Genomic DNA, 17,132 nt, shown 5'->3' with positions numbered 1-17,132 from the left:
ACATTTGAGGCTTTACTAAAAATGTCTGTAACAGCTTGGGGTAGGAAGGAAAAGGACAGTATGAACTATTCCAAGTTGAAGGAAATACCGTTTTTGAAAAAAAAAAAATGGTCAAGAAACTTTCAGTCTGGGGGACAGAAAGACATTTTTAATGGAATGTTTTGAAGGTTCAGGAAATAATAGAATGGTTGTCCACAGCTCCATCAAATACCATCACCTACAGCTGTTTGTCCAGGACTATGTCCATATTGTTTTTGAATGTCTTCCAGAATGGAGACTTCTCTGTGGTCCTATAGTTCAGTGGGATACTGTTAAAAAACTTTGATGTTTTACACTAATATAGCACTGAATAAAGTCACAGGTATCTCTGTGATCTAACTGAGCTGTAAGAGCAGTAGCCAAAACAACAGAAAAACCGGTCACTCCAGAGATTAGAATGTAGAACACTGGAAAACATACTACATAAAAATATCCAGATCATTTGTCTTATTGATCTGATTATTACATAAATAAGACTATCTAGCTAAGTACATGTCTAAATCATGGAGAGTTTAAATTAATAATATATACTAATTCAGCTGAACATAAACCTTACCCACTCAGGCTCACCTATGCTTCTTTCTGTTGCACATATTAACCTCTTGGATAAATTCTCATTAAGAGAAACAGAATTTCTACATTTAAAAAGCTCTCCTGTGTAGTGGGAAGATGCTTCCTGACAGTTCCTGAAGCCTTTTGTACTAATTCATGCAAAGAAGTTCTGAAGACAGACAGACCCACAATTTCAGCTAAAACAGATATTCTCTCCCACACAGACCCTTTCTTCTTTCAACTCACCCCTCCTCCTCCCATGCCCTGAAGTATCTGCATCTCGTTGTTCCTTCTACTTTTAATTCCCTTAACATCCATCTTACATTTAGAAAAATACAAGTGAAAATAAAATATAACTCAGAAGCCTCAGAAAGATGAGAATCAAAAAGCAGCAGAGCACTCTGTCCAGGTTCCACTGGGACAGGTGGGGTGTGACCTTACTGAGTTCTAAGCTTTGCCTACTGCCATACTGTTTTTGACAGCCTGAGCAGACTGAGGATTCTGGAAGAGTCTAACATGTTTTATTTATATATATATGTGTGTGTGTGTGTGTGTATATACATATATATATATATATGTATGTATGTATGTATAAATATATACACACACACACATACATATATGCATATATATACACACATATATACATATATATCATTATGTATATATCATTATATCATTGCATATATATCACTGCATATATATATATATATGCAATGATTTAGAGAAAATGCACTTACAGGACCTATCCTAAACAAACAGATTTTGTATGTAATTTAACTGCAGTTATTCTAAGGCTTGGTGCCTGTAACTAATTTGGATCAAAACTGAAATAGTGGTTCAGATTTACTAATTAATTAATAAACATCAAAATAAATATTTCTTCACTAGATGTTTTCAGGATTCTAGAAATGCTCAGAATTAGCAGATATCTTCAACAATGAGGCTCACATTACTTCTGAATAGGCCATCGTACTTAATGGTAATTTTGAAATCAGGCTTTCCTAAGTATACAAAACATCAGCAGTGCAAAACAATACTATTACCAGTATGATTAATTGAATACAGTTCTTCCATGTATGCTTACAGAGAGTATTACACAACAGATAGAAATGCAATAGGAAGGTTGAAGTTATTATTTTTTCTTCAATTTTTGTTCCCAATTTTGTTTGCCCTCATTATTTCTTCTTTGCCTTCTCTATTTCATGAATAAAAATTTGAAAGACAAATGTTTTTCTGTTGCTGAACACTCCAGAGAGACATCACTCTCTCCATAGCACAAAGTCAGTTACATTTTGTTTGTGCATAGCTAGTATATAAGATGCTCTACAAGCCCTCACCTCACCTCCAATCCCTATGTTAGAGAACGCGTTCTGAATGTATATTAAGTTATTATCTGTATTAAAGCCAGGAAGCCCTAAAAATTTTGTATACTTTTTCAGAATGCTATGTGGCTGGCATTTCCCACTGGGACAAGAAAAAGAGCGTACAAATCATGTTTAATTATTACTTGCTCTCTACTATTATCATATTTTATAAAACATTGAATGTTGAGAGATTATACTAAACTACAGTCCCCTTTAATGTCTGTGTAGGTAAAGCATATTTGCTTATCGGTTTTCTTGTACGTTATTTTTATACACAAATCTAGACCTCTGCTATTTTTCAGAGATTCAAGAACTCCCAATTACACTCTAATTTTCACCTCTTTGCTAGAAATATCTTTCTGAGAACAATTTAAATACAGTTGGAATCAAAAGTACTGTCAATTAGGAATTCCACTAAGGGTAATGTAAAACAAAAGATGAGTTGATTGCTACTAGTAACTGTCCAGCTCCTGAACTGTAGTATTTTTCAATAAATAGTACTTGCATTCACAATTCAGTATAGAAAAGGTACTCAGTGTGAAAAAATTTCAGTAGTAAAATAATTGCTTACCTTAAGCACTTGCTTTTCTTGCAATCTTGATTTTTTGGTCTTCATAGCTAGTAGCTCCAGGTAGTAGTAGAATGAGAATTGCCTGTGTCTCTGTGAATGTTCAGAGTAAAGAGGTTAGTCTGTGATATATTAGTCTCCCTAATCTCTTCATATCCTTCCTGGTGCAACCGAGTATTTTGCCTAGCTCTTAATACTGAACACAGATTACAAAATCAGTGACTCCAACTCAAGATAGCAAGACAGAAATTTGAATCCACATACTGTTTAATAATGTAACCCTCTTATATAAGGTTTAGACTAAATCAAGATATATTTTACAAAGAAAATCATTATTTACAGGTCTGGGATATACTATAGTGTTATTCCCTTTGACTGTTTCCTTGACTATTTTATTATCTAACATTTCAAACAATCTTTTTCAATTTAGAAAACTATTAGTACTATACTTAATGCAGTCACAGGCAGCATGTGAATAGAAAGATTTAGAATATAGGTGGCCTTGATCCCCAAACCCTTTGCCACGTGCTCCACACTCACACACATAAACCAAATGCTGAACAGCTGGCAGTGCCCACTTGCCTTTCAGCCTGAGCTGTTGTCTAGCTGCTCTCATCACTGCCATTCAAGCAAGATAAGGAAATGAGCTAGGGGAGAGTTGGGATTTCTCATTTAGTTAGTAATGTACTTTGATGGACTGTTTTTATCAATGTCATATAAAATTATTTGCCAACAGCTTCTGCAGATGTTTTTCTCCTCCTTCAGTGAATTGAACTTTGTAATATTCTGTTTACTGTAGTTTCTCACTTTCTTTTTCTATTTGTCAATAGAATTAAAAAGAACAAACCGAAATCATAGCAGGATTAAACTGACCTAGCACTATGGCTTCTGCGAGACTAAAGCAGTTTACATCACATGAGGATTACAGATTTAGATTACTGTGCTGATTGTGCAAATGCCTAGGAAGAGTTCAGATATATATATATATATATTTATTTTTTTTCCTTTATTATAACTTCAAAGTTTAGAGACTTACTTTGTGTATTATTTGTATTTTTTCAAATGGAATGGAATTTAGCATGATAGTGCGTCTCAAAATTTTTAAAGTGAATTTCTAACAACAGCTTACAGACAAATCTGTAATAGGCATTATACATTCCATATACATTTCAAGAAGTTCCGGTAGACAAGAAACCAAATAATTTAGGAATAGGAGTCTCCAGCATGAGTTCCAAATGAGGTAGCTTCTGTCTGCACCATGACATGAAACTCTGCCTAATCAGCACCTAATCTTTTAGAGCCGGATATCCCACTGCAGAAGTACCTCTAAAATCTGACCCTGCTTTAGGTGTGTATGTGCATCAACATGCATCCATATGCATATGAATATAAAACAAACAAAAGCCCTCACTATATACATATGCAGGCAAATTGTACATTAATAAATAAAAATAATTTAAGTTTTGAGAAAACCTGGATAAAAAGTTATACTGTCTTCTCCAGTCATATAGGTTAATCTTCTTTTAGACAATTACATTGTAATTATACTTTTCCTTTAACTCTGGTAGTGACATTCCAGTGCATCTCACAATTACATGCACTGAATAAATGACACTAAAACTTATTGTCTGACACAATATGCAGAATGAAAGTAATTTTCTTCTGGTCTGTGTCTTTTCTAAAATCGCTGTTAACAGTTCGAGAAAGCCAAAGAAAAAAAAATATGGAAATCATGAGCAAAATCAAGAACAACAAACAGCTGAATTTGGAATCTAGTATCTTCTAAGTCCCATTTAAACTGTTAGTAAATGTGGATCAGAATCTCCATCTACTGTGACCAAGAAGTTTAGCTTTTAAAGTACTACATCTGTGGGGAACTCACACTGAATCAGGTTTGTCCTGAAGGATTGTAGCTTCTGGAGAGGACCCCCACTGAGGGGAGAAAAAAGAGAGAAGAAAAAGGAAAAATAAAATTATTAAATAAATAACTAAATAAAAGGAAACAGGAGAGAGAAAATGAAGAAGATAAGGAAAAGGGAAAAAGAAAAAGAGGTGTGGAAAGCGTGAAGAGGAAGAACTGGCAGAGGGGAATGGTTCTGAATTAAAGACATTCTCACACCCTACATTGTTTGGATTGGGATAAGAAGAAGAGTCAGAATGAAGGAATGGCATTCAGTATGGCCCAGGACAATGTTCTCCATCATTTTTTCAGGGTCTGAGGTTAGATTAACAGGTCTGCGGTATCCTGGATCTTCTCTGATGCTGTTTTTGTTGAAGGGTATAACACTGGGAAGCTTCCAGTTGTGGGAACCCCTCCAGACTCCCTCAACCTCTAATAAATTGTTAATAAATTTACTATGGAAGACAAACTGCCAAATTCAGACTTGTATCTGAAATACTACTATTCAGAATTGGTTTCTATATTCATACAGTGAATTTAGACTGCTGGAGTAATGATCTTTTACATTGCTTACAATTAGCTTCGGGGATACACAAAAATAGGACTGAATAAACTGTTTTCTGTCCCTGAAACTCACATGAGAACAGCAGGGCTCATACCCACACTTGTAAATTCTTTTCTATTAAAAAAAGCACCCAGACAACACATACTACTTATTGTGAACATTCTGAGGCTGTGAAGGGATTTACCAGATTATGTTTATTTTATGATTGTAAATGTAATAGATTTCATATGTAATATTAATTATGAAAATAAGCAGAAAGATCTTTCAAATATCTGGCTCTGAATATAAGCTTTCTGTTACTGGTTGAAATATGAGCAGAAATGTTATGTATGCAAACTTCTGTCCACCTAACCTTCACCATTTGTCCTAACCTTCCTGAAATGTAATCTGGATACAGATGAAGAGAGTACAAGGTTATAGGCAACTGCTACATCTTTGTCTCCATATTTTAAAAGTGTGATTTCCAAGCTAAGATAACAATTTTTTCACCTTCACAAGGCACAGTAGTTCCTTTTTACTCATTTCAACTAGAGAAAATCTAACTAGATGGCAGAGATTTCATTTTCATCACTCCTATGTTCCCCCAGATGACATTTTGCTGTTCTTGTACACTAGAGTGATCTTACTGTGTATTGTGAGACATGATTTTGTTGAATATGTAGGGGGCCACTGTGCAGAAGGAACTTTCTGCGATCAGCTTTTACGTTTTAGCACTGGCTCTGATAAATTGTTGAATTGTTTCTACAGAAAACTGCACTAAATGGATATACAGTCTATTTTGCAGGCCTGTGAGTAACAGAGGCTATTGTTATATATATATCAAGCAAATAAAGTATCTCCTTCCACTAAAATCTCTTTCCTGAACAACATATATGTATGTTGTATATATGTATGTATGTATGTATGTATATGTATATTTGTATATATATAATATATATATATATATATTTTCACAGTGTTCCAAATATCTTATGGGAAGAAACATGAAATAAAAAATCAATATTCATTGATAATCTCTTCCAAAGATAACTCAGCTAAGAATGTAGCTGTAACATTTAAATTGTGGCATTTCCTTGCCAACATATAAAGTGATAAAGCTAGTTGAAATGTTTCAGAATTATGATGATCAGAACATGTGAAATAGAATTCACTACTCGACCACTTTAGTTTGTAAATTCTTCTTTTTAACCTGAGCACCAACTTTCCCTTTTTGTTCCTTGTTCAGAAAGATTTAATCACAAACACTTACTGAAGCTAAAAAGCACAGTGAATGAAACTATTATTCTATTTAAGTTGATCCTATTTTTGTCATTATGTTGTGTAGATCTAGGTTTTTTTTCCAGTACATCTTCATATGTTTTTTTTTTCTTTCTACTTGTTTAGGATAGGAACTGCGTAATCTACATAAGCACAGTATGCAAGAGATTAGTCTAAAATGTGAAGAACTTTATCAAAATTAGTCATTGTAATTTATATCTCTCTGAGTTGCTATTTCTACATTTCAAGTACCCACTCAGCATTAGGATAAATATTACTAATAAAATCCAACAATTAATCATCTGTAGCTTTATTCTAATAGTATGTCTCAGTATGCATGTATCAGCAAAATAAATTTGATTAAAAGCATTTACATTTCAAAAACAGAACCTCTCAACAATTAACTGGATTGATATCTTCTCAGAAGAGATGCATCAGCAGGTGACTTTTAGATCTAATAGAAGTCTGCAACTGCAAATCACTGATCAGTGATAAGATCCTACTGACTCTTTAGTTCTGGATCAAGAACTACACCATCTGATCATGGTCATAACTCATATTCATTGCTCTACTCTACTGTCTGTCTTCTCTGGACCTAAATCACATACTTAATTATAATTTATACAGTGGCAATATGTCAGATAATTTCAGCAGAAAAAACATACATTCCCCTAGCAGACACACAGGGATCTGTTAAGCAGTATTACAGCCTCAACTCTAAAGGAGATCACCCTATTTGTAGGAACCAGTTAGAAGGTAACTTCCACCATCCATTACATATTGACGCCAATGTGACTGCACTAGAAGAAATGAAGCACAATTTGTGAAAGTACATTTATGTTCAGCCACAATCCTATTTCCTCCCCTCAAGCTTGAAGGTGGAACTTTGCTTTTTTATATCTATTATAAATCATGTTTCTTTCCATTGCCTGCAAGCCTACTAGACATTTCCAGAGGCATAAACAGAATCAAACCACGTAGACTGCTTGTGCTGTTAGTGCAAATGCTTTTCATTTCTCCAAACAGTTTAACTCTTTGCTAACAAACTCTAAAAATAATACTTGATCTCCTCCCCAAAGATGAAGAATAATTATGTTTTGCTGTAATGTAGCTTGTTTAAAGCTTTTCTCTAGTTAAGGAACTTTTCTATAAATGCAGTTTATGTACTTGCTTCCAAAGTTCTAGGCAAGTTTATTTACAACTTACTGTCATATTTACTTATCCCTTCTGAAAAAGTGAATTTTGCATTAATCCTCTGCTTAGTGGATTCACTACAATCAGGATTTGGTCTATTATTTCTTGCACAGCTCTTTTCTTACAGTACTCTGGTATATAGTACTCTGGAAGAGTTCAAAACTTTTGTTTCCTCCCAGTTGGATTTAAATATACTGAATATTCCTAGGTATGATTCAGAGATTCATCTGGCAAGTTCTAAAGAAAATATATTACCTTCTCCAGCTATGGAGATAGAATGTTCCCAAATTTGGTACTATTAATTGTCTTGTAGTTATAAATGACATGAAATGGCATTCTATTTCTAGGACTGCATGGTCATCTGACAGAACAGTATGTTCAGTTCCTTAACAGTGATGAAAGAACTTAAATAATGACCAACTGAAAGAAAGGAAGAAATAGAAAAGGAAAGAAAGAAAGGAAGAAAGACAGAAAGAGAAAGAATTTGAGCTCCTTAGAGCTCTACTCCTAAGAAAACAGTACTGATTTAACAAGGCCTGAGAAGATCAATGTGTCCATATGACCTTGTGTTTGCTTGTTTAAGTCCTGTTTCAAATACACTTTCCCATAATTTTCAAACTTTAATATAACTGAACTGTAATTGCTAGAAATACTGGTTATGGTAATACAGTTTCTAAAAAGACATCTGAAGTACTCCTTTTGTAAGAATATCAGTTTAAAAAATTGATACTCTTACTGTGTAAAAAAGGCAACATGAAATCTACAAGGAACATCTGGAGAAAAAAAAACAAAAACACAAACAATTCTAAAAACATATTTAATTCATGTATTGCAAACTCCATTTAAAGATCACAAGTATCTATAATGGCTGTTCTGAAGGTATTGCCTACTGTTTTATTATGCTGACTCTAAGCGTCAAAGGCAGATGTTGGTGCTATGGCAGTAGATGTTGTACCTTCCCACCAATATTCCACTACATTTTTTTGCTGTGTGACCTACTGCAGCTGAGAGGTAGTCTGCCAGCTTTATGTCTGACATGACAGTACATATGAAGCAAAGGTATGGAATTCCTCCATGTGGAAGAAATTGCACTCATTGATATTCATTGATATGTGCTAAACATTTATGGAGAACAAACTGTGGATGTGAGCACAGTGAGGCAGTGTGTGATGCATTTCAGCAGTGGAATCAGTGACAGTGGGTCACCTCCACTGGTGCAGATTTTTGGGAGCATGAAATGCAGGCTCTTGTTCATCACTGATGTAAATGAATAGCTCAAGGTGGTGACCATGTTGAAAAAAGAGTTTTTTGTAGCTGAGAATTTGCTCTGTGCAATAATCCTATTGTGCTTCTAATATCTGCTGCAGTTTCCATGGAAACAAATAAGAGACATTACTTTCGGAGCAACCTACAAAAATACCTTCTACTATGTAACAGTACAGATTTAAAGAGTAGAGAGAAAGAAAATTTTATAAAGACCAACTACAGAAGTATCAGAACCTATTTTTTTTTTTTTCTTTAAATGTTATTAAAAGTTTTCTTGTAGCTACCTTTCAGCTGGAATTATTTACGTTGCCCTTCACGGTGCAGTAAAAAGACCTCCTTGCAATTTTCATTACCTAAAGATATTACTGTGATGATACATTTGCCTTGTGACTGGACTTATCTTTTTTTAAGGAAGCCAACATAACCATAACTTTTTCACTGACCTATGTTTTGTGGAAGGGCACGTAAGTTCTAGCTTCAAACAGAGGTCAGGGCATCTTTCTTTGAAAGTTCATGCAGATTTTTTCATTAATGCTCTTCGTTTCTGTAAGCTTAAAGACTTGAAGTCTTTCATATCGTAAACAGGCACTGAAATTTCTCTGGGGAGCAGGTGGATCCATTATTCTGCACACCAGGACACTTAAAAGAAATACAAGACATAAAAAAAGGAGTTTCAGAAAATCATACATTCAATGTTGTACACAAATCATCCTCCTATTCGAAGTTGTGAATTATTCAAGCTCCACTAATAAAATTCATCTGAATAAAGTTCATGTCATTCAATAAATTACCTAATAAACACAGAACTTCATCTGGCCTTAAATTTGTTGCTAATTTTTGTTAGCTAGTTGCTGACTGACACCAGGTCAAGTAGTGTCCCTAGGCAACTGGTACTGAGAAAGAAGTGGAACTGAACCCAGCAGCACATTTAGAGAAGAAATGAAGAATTTTTCTATTGAAGTTCACGCTAACAATTTTATTCTGCTTCTGTTTTACTCTGCCTGGAACAGGCTTCCTAGTGTGGTAACTGCTGCCACAAGCCTTTTAAAAGACATTTGGATAATATTCACAATGAAATGCTTTAACTTTTCCTTAGTCCTGAAGTGGTCAGTGACTTGGAGTACATGACATTTTAAGGTCTGATCCAGCTGAACTATTCTATTCTATTCTATTCTATTCTATTCTATTCTATTCTATTCTATTCTATTCTATTCTATTCTATTCTATTCTATTCTATTCTATTCCATTCCATTCCATTCCATTCCATTCCATTCTATTCTCCTATTCTATTCTATTCTATTCTATTCTATTCTATTCTATTCTATTCTATTCTATTCTATTCTATTCTATTCTATTCTATTCTATTCTATTCTATTCTATTCTGTTCTTTTCTGTCCTGTCCTATCCTATCCTATCCTATCCTATCCTATCCTATCCTATCCTATCCTATCCTATCCTATCCTATCCTAATCTACAGCACTACCCACTTTTTGTCAGTGTTATGGCTTAAGCCAGGTGGCTGAGCACCACACAGTTGTTCGCTCATTTCCCACCTTCCCAGTGGGATGTGGGATAGAACTGAAAACAAATAAATAAATAAATAAATAGATCTCAAGAGTTGAGATAAAACAATTTACTAATATAGAAAAATATGGAAAGGGATAATAGTTATGACATATATATGTATACATGAATGTATATAACAAGTGATACACAAGCAATTGCCCAGACTGATGCCTGGCCAGCTCCCCAAGCAGTGAAAGTGCCAGATGAACTCCTATCTCCCTCAAAACTCTTTACACAGTATATCATATGACATGAAATATCCCTTTGACCACTGTAAGTCAGCTGTCCTAATTCTGTACCCTCCCAGATCCTTGGGCCCTTTGCGGAGAATGATCTTGCCTCTGTACAACTCTGCTTAGCAGCAAATATAAACATCAGCGTGTTATCAACACTGTTTTTCTCCTAGAACCAAAACCATAGCATCATACCAAACACTCTGAATAAAACAATTTCATCCCAGGTGAAACTAAGACAAATTTTGTGTTGGTTTTTGTTTGTTTGTTTGTTTGTTTTCAGAAATCTAGTTCAGCTTTGCATCATTTGAACTGACTTTATTTAGCCACAAGTTCACATTTATTTTAAAATCTTCACCTTATTGTTTTATAGTGATGGCACACAGAAAATATTCATTGTAATGTCTGGTATTTCCCAGGAAATAAAAAATATACCACATTAAACAGCATCTAACACCATTCTTATTTTTGCCATCCTGGTTAGGAAATGATACTAAATGGTTTAGATACTAGAAGGAAAAATACGACTTGACTCTGTCTTTACAAAGAGTTGAAAACTCTATTTTGAGATTCTTTACAGAGAAACTGGCATGATTTCCACTGAGGAGAAGTCAAAAATAGCAAATTATGTGATTCTGGGTGAAATGACTGACTTGAAATTGAAAGCACTGCTTTTCCTCTTTGCATTGCATTGTGCCTTTCATGACTAGTTTGCATATATATGATGTTACAGAATAAAAGATTGTATATTAATGATTTCGTGCACCAAGACTGAAGCAATCAGAAGTTCATAAATGGTAAGAGCAAAGGAAAAGTTAATTCTGAAGTCTAAGCACTAAAAGATTTCATTTTTTTTTAGAAATGTGTTGGGATTTTTCATTTGGTTTGGTTTTTGTCAAGCATCTGAGAGTGAATATCATAGAAATATACAGTAATTTTGTTTGGACATTAAAGATCATCTAGTTTTAGCCTCCCTGTCATGGACAAGGACACCTTCCAAAAGACCAGGATGCCCAGAGCCCCATCCAACCTGGCCTTGAACACCTCCAGGGATGGGGCATTCACAGCTTCTCTGGGCAGCTTGTTCTAGTAACTCAGCACTCTCTGAGTAAAGAAGAATATTTATATTTTATGGAAAAATAGAATCAAAGTATATTTCCTTTTGGATGCATTCAGGTGGATACTTTTAAGGGAAACCTGGCAGAAATTCTTTTTATTTATAATTTACCAGGAACTATAGCTTCTACAGTATATGAGCACCTGAACATGTCAATAAGAAGGAAGTGTAGGATAAAGTGTATTTTCTAATTATCAGTATTATCAAGTTAGATGCCTAACTGCTACCGATGTCAAGTTATTAATCAGGCTAGGGGGAACGTATCATAATATAGGATTAAGGAGAGAAAATCAAACAAACTCAAAATGATATTCTAGTTGCCGTTTGGGGTTTCTGATGTAAGACCTTACATGCATGTCTTATTTTCTGCCTCTCAATACACAAATAAAACCCCATAGGTATTTTCACTTACCTTTCTCCCACATATTTTGTTGTTGGGAGGGAAGAAAAAAATGTTGCACTCTAAATTTGCCTTTCATCTATTAATTTCTTATCTTATCAGTACTTATTTGCACATTTTAGTACATATACAAGAACAAAAGAAAACAGAAACAAAAACAAAATAAAATTAAAAAAAAACCAAACACATCTATCATGATATGTTGATGTAAAAATAAATGAGAAAGAATTGATTTACCAGTCTAGTTTGACCTTACTTTCCATTGATAATTTATTTTCATTTTCCATAAAAGCTGGGTGCACCTGTTCAGGTACCAGTTAAGCATCTGCACCAATGCTATTACCTTGAAAACTGGATAATGCTAAGGTACTTTTATTTATTAGAGAAAAAGAAAATGGTAAAAGATATGGAAAAGCACACTGTAGAGCAAAAGAACAAGGTTTATGAGTAGATATTTTCTAGAACTGGTCACGAGGTTAATCATTCTAATATGCTTTTTTATGTCCTTGGCGCAAAGTGAAGGAGTGGGTTAATGAAAGTCTCTGATTACTCAGAATTGGAGTCATTGTCCACACAGAAAAGAGCTCTTTCATATAGGAAAAAAATGGGTGATCTTGAGAATAGTAATAATAGAAATGAAGTGAAATTCAGTAGCTTGTGAACTTAAGACTAAACAATAGGAATTGATGCCCCAATCCAGAATCTGAAACTCTCAAGGGGAAAAGGATATGAGTAAATACATATGTCACAAGATGACTAGAAGTCACTGATGTGTGAAAGCTCCAAAAGATAGCAAAGACAACCTAAAAATGTTTGTTTCAGACTTTGAATTTTCAAATAAAAAGATACTTGAAAAGAAATTTAAAAATAATTGTAAACAATTTAAAAGTATTACTCTCATCTGGAACACTGTTTGTATAAATTTAGTCATTGTGGTTATAGGGAAAATATCCTGAGATAAAACAGATGAGAAATCTTGCTAAGGGTACTATAAAGCCTGTGTTAGGAGTGGGCATTCAAGGTGTCCAGCACTTTTTACACTAGTGAAACAAAAGCTCAGAGAGAATATGGATGCACTTTGTAAATATGTTAAGAAAATAGACATATGGAAGGTTAGAAGCTGCAGGATAATGTTGACACAGGAACAAATGGAGATATTAATGTGTTTAGCTTGAAAATTAGCAAACTGTTTCTAACCAAGGAACAGTGAAATTTTGGAACAATGTTTCAGTAGAATTAGTGAAGAAAAATCAATGTAGGTATTAAAAATTAATTTGATCATTTTAATGAAAGAGATTTTGTAATATGGCTGTCTGTGATGGGAAAGGGCTGGATCTGGACACTGAGGCTGAGGGGAGACATTATTGCTCTCTATAACTACCTGAAGGAAGGTTGTTAGCTGGGGGTCAGCCTCTTGTGTAACTGGTGATGGGACTAGAGGGAATGGCTTCAAGCTGCACCAGTTCAGGCTGGATGTTAGGAAATACTACTCTGAAATAGTGGTCAGGCAGCGGAATGGACTGCCCAGAGAGGTGGTGGAGTCACCAACCCTGGAGATGTTCAAGGAACGTTTGGACCTTGTGTTGAAGGGCATGGTTTAGTGAGAACTATTCGTGATTGGTGAATGGGTGGACTGGGTGATCCTGTAGGTCTTTTCCAAACTTTGTGATTCTGTGATTCTACAGTTCTATGATTCTAAGAATATAATTTCCAATAAGCTCCATATTATTGGGGTACTAAGACCATGAGCTGGTAATGCTTCTTCTCTTCTTTCAAGATTTGCTACTACAGTCCTTTGGACTCTTAAAAGAAAAACTGACACCAATCAAAATATATATCCAAAAGAATCCTAAACAAAAAACACAGTAATCTACTAGAAAAACATAATGCTGCATTGCTTAGCTCCTCAGGGAAGATATGAAATTACAAAATTGTAGGACATAGTACTCTTTGCATATTCAAACAGTGGAGTCATTTTATTTATTTTATTTTAGTTTAGTTTAGTTTAGTTTAGTTTAGTTTAGTTTAGTTTAGTTTAGTTTATTATATTATATTTTAAATTAACAAACACAGTTTTTGATATAGAGATGCAGCAAATAAAGATAGACCTATTGTAATGGAAATAAACATGACATGAATTTCATTTCTTGAACAGTAATATTCGTGGCATTCAAAATATATTAAATGGCATAAAGACTGATCAGGTAGCTTCAGAGAGTATCCTCATTGGAGAAGACTAAATACATAATCAAGAGGACATCAAATAGCAAGATATGGCACCACCTTCCATTTTTAACAGGAATAACTACTATTGAGGAAAAGCACTTCATAATCTCTGACAAACTGTAAATTCTCCACTAATGATTAAACTGACATTTAAGTGCTATAATTATAGCACATTTTCCTCTTTTAATTGATGCTTTTAATCTAAAAGGTTATGTTTTAAAACACATTTCCCTAAAACACATATCAGGGATGAGTTACTGGCAAGACAGCAAAGTTGTTCTGAGGACCATAAATCACCAAATCACTAAAGACAGCAAAACCTGGTAATTATTTTAAAACAAAATAACTAAAAGTTACACTCTGATGATACGCCTAAATCCTCTAAGAAGGGATCTATTTTCAAAAGTCGTGTGCTTTGGTCAAGTATCAGCAATTAAAATGAATGGGATATAATTCCCAAAAAAAGACTTGGTAAAAAAAAGAAATTTTGGGAATATTGTATCAATTAAAAAAGCACAAAATAGTTCTTCACAGAATCACACAGTGATTCAAGTTGGAAGGGTCCTCTGAAAGTCACCTGATCCAATCCTTGCTCAAGCAGAGACATGCAAAGCAGGTTGCCTAGAATATCCATATGACTTCTGAATATCTCTAAGGAGGAAAGACAACACAACCTCTCTGAGCAACTTGTTCCAGTGCTTTAGCAACTTCATAATAAAAAACATGTTTCCTGTTGTTCAGATGAAGCCTCCTCTGTTTCATTTTCTGTTTCAGACTAGAGCCTACTACTTCTTGGCACTGGGCACCACTGGCAAGTGCCTGGCTCCATTAGCTCGCTCCCCCCATTAACATATTTATTGACATATTTATTGACATTGATGAAATTCCCCCTGTCCTCCTTTCCTCAAGGCCCAGATTTCTCAACCTTTCCTCATATATGAGATGCTCCAGTCTCTTGATCATCTCTGTAGCCCTTCACTGGACTCTATTCATAGAATCATAGAATCACAAGATTGGCAAGGACCTGTATAAAAGATCATTTAGTCCAACTGTCCTCCCACAACCATTGCTACTACAAGCCACTAAACCATATCTCATAGCTCCTCATCCAGATGCCTCCTGAACACTGCCAGGGATGGTGACTCCACCCTGGGCAAACCATTCCAGTGCCTGACCACTCTCTGAGAGAAAAAAGTTTTTCCTTACATCTAATCTAAACCTTTTCTGGCACAACTTGTGGCCATTTCCTCAGGTCCCAGTTGTTGCAAGGAAGAAAAGTCCAAACCCTTCCTCATTACAGCCTCCCTGCAGGAAGTTGTAGAATTAAATGAGGTCTCCCCTGAGCCTCCTCTTCTTCAGACTGAACAGATCCAGCTCCCTCAGCCACTCCTCATAAGACTTGTGCTCCAGACCCCTCACTGGTTTCGTTGCCCTTCTCTGGACATGTTCCAGGGCTTCAATGTCTTTCTTAAAGTGAAGGGTCCAAAACTGAACACAATACATGAGTTGCTGTTCAGACAAACTATTCAGTATGTCCATTTCTATCTTGTACTAGATAGAAGATAGACTCTAGAGGAGTCTAGAACTGAACACAGTTCCATGTATGGCAATATCTGTTCCGAGCAAAGGGAAAATATCATATCCCTCAACCTGCTGCTATTACCTAATACAGCACAGGATACTATTAGCCTTCTTTACAGCAAGGACACATTCCTGGCTGATATTCAAATTACTGTCCACTAGGACTCCCTGCTACTTTTCTGCAAAGAGGCTCTCCAGATGTTTGTCCCTTAGCATACCCTCATGCCTGAAGTCATTCCTCCCTAGGTTCAGGACTCTTCACATCATGCTGTTCAGTTGCCTCAGCTGTGTATTGGATAGACTGAACATGAGACCAATTAGAAGTAAATTCTGGAATGGAATGGAGGGACCTACAAAGATCATCTAGTCCAACTGTCTGACCTCTTCAGGGCGAACCATATTTTAGTGAAAGAAGGCATTGTCCAAATGTCTCTTGAACAATGAGAGGCATGGGACATAAACATCCTTTATAGAAAACACGTTCCAGTGTTTGCATGTCTCTCTTATCTACGTAAAACAGATCCTAATTTCAGGGTCAGAATAAAGAGTTCTATACCAAAAGTAACAGCTAAGAAATTAACACAATTCCAAAGTCAAATATAATAAAAAGAAAGCAGTTGTAGAGATTACAAAGCTCCTTAACATACAGAGGTTGAGTTTAATGAGTATTACTCCAGGTTGCATTAGACTGAATGTGTCACTTGAATTCAGTGACATATTCATGAATTCAATATGAACTTCTAATTTTTCCTTCCTTTGGATTTAGCACTTAGCAACTCAGACAAATACTTTCTATATCAGATATCACACCGCGAATAAAACAGCTTCTGTCTTTTCTACCCAAACCATGCTACCTCCTGTATGACATTAAATGCTACACATTTTCCTCTCTATAAAGGTTCATCAGCCTTTGTGAGAAGCTTCTCTCACTGTTTCCCATCCTGGCATTTCTATATAATTTTCACTTTTAAGCACTCGCCAGGTATTTCCATCTTCTGATCTAGATAGTTTCAATAATAAGTAAATACTGGTGTCCAAAATGTCTTGACAGGTGTTAAATGTGGATTTTAAGCTGAGCCTAAGGCTTCAAGCAAGCAGCATGGGGGGGAAAAAAAAGTCTTTTTATTTTACATGTAGCATTGAAAATTATTTTAGCAAAAAAAAAAAACCATACCTTTTCTGGGGGAAAATAAAAAATGCATTGAGAATAATTAAAGTATAGCATTGTCTAAACAAAATTGCTCATTGATTGTCTTTCTGAAAAGCAGTCAGCAAGCTAAACAGAAATCTCAGTGTACAGG

The sequence above is a fragment of the Coturnix japonica genome, chromosome 1, assembly GCF_054131305.1.
Source record: "Coturnix japonica strain WE chromosome 1, WE-NBRP24, whole genome shotgun sequence".
Lineage (NCBI taxonomy): Eukaryota > Metazoa > Chordata > Aves > Galliformes > Phasianidae > Coturnix > Coturnix japonica.
The sequence above is the reverse complement of the archived record's forward strand: the minus strand, read 5'-3'. Positions refer to the sequence as shown.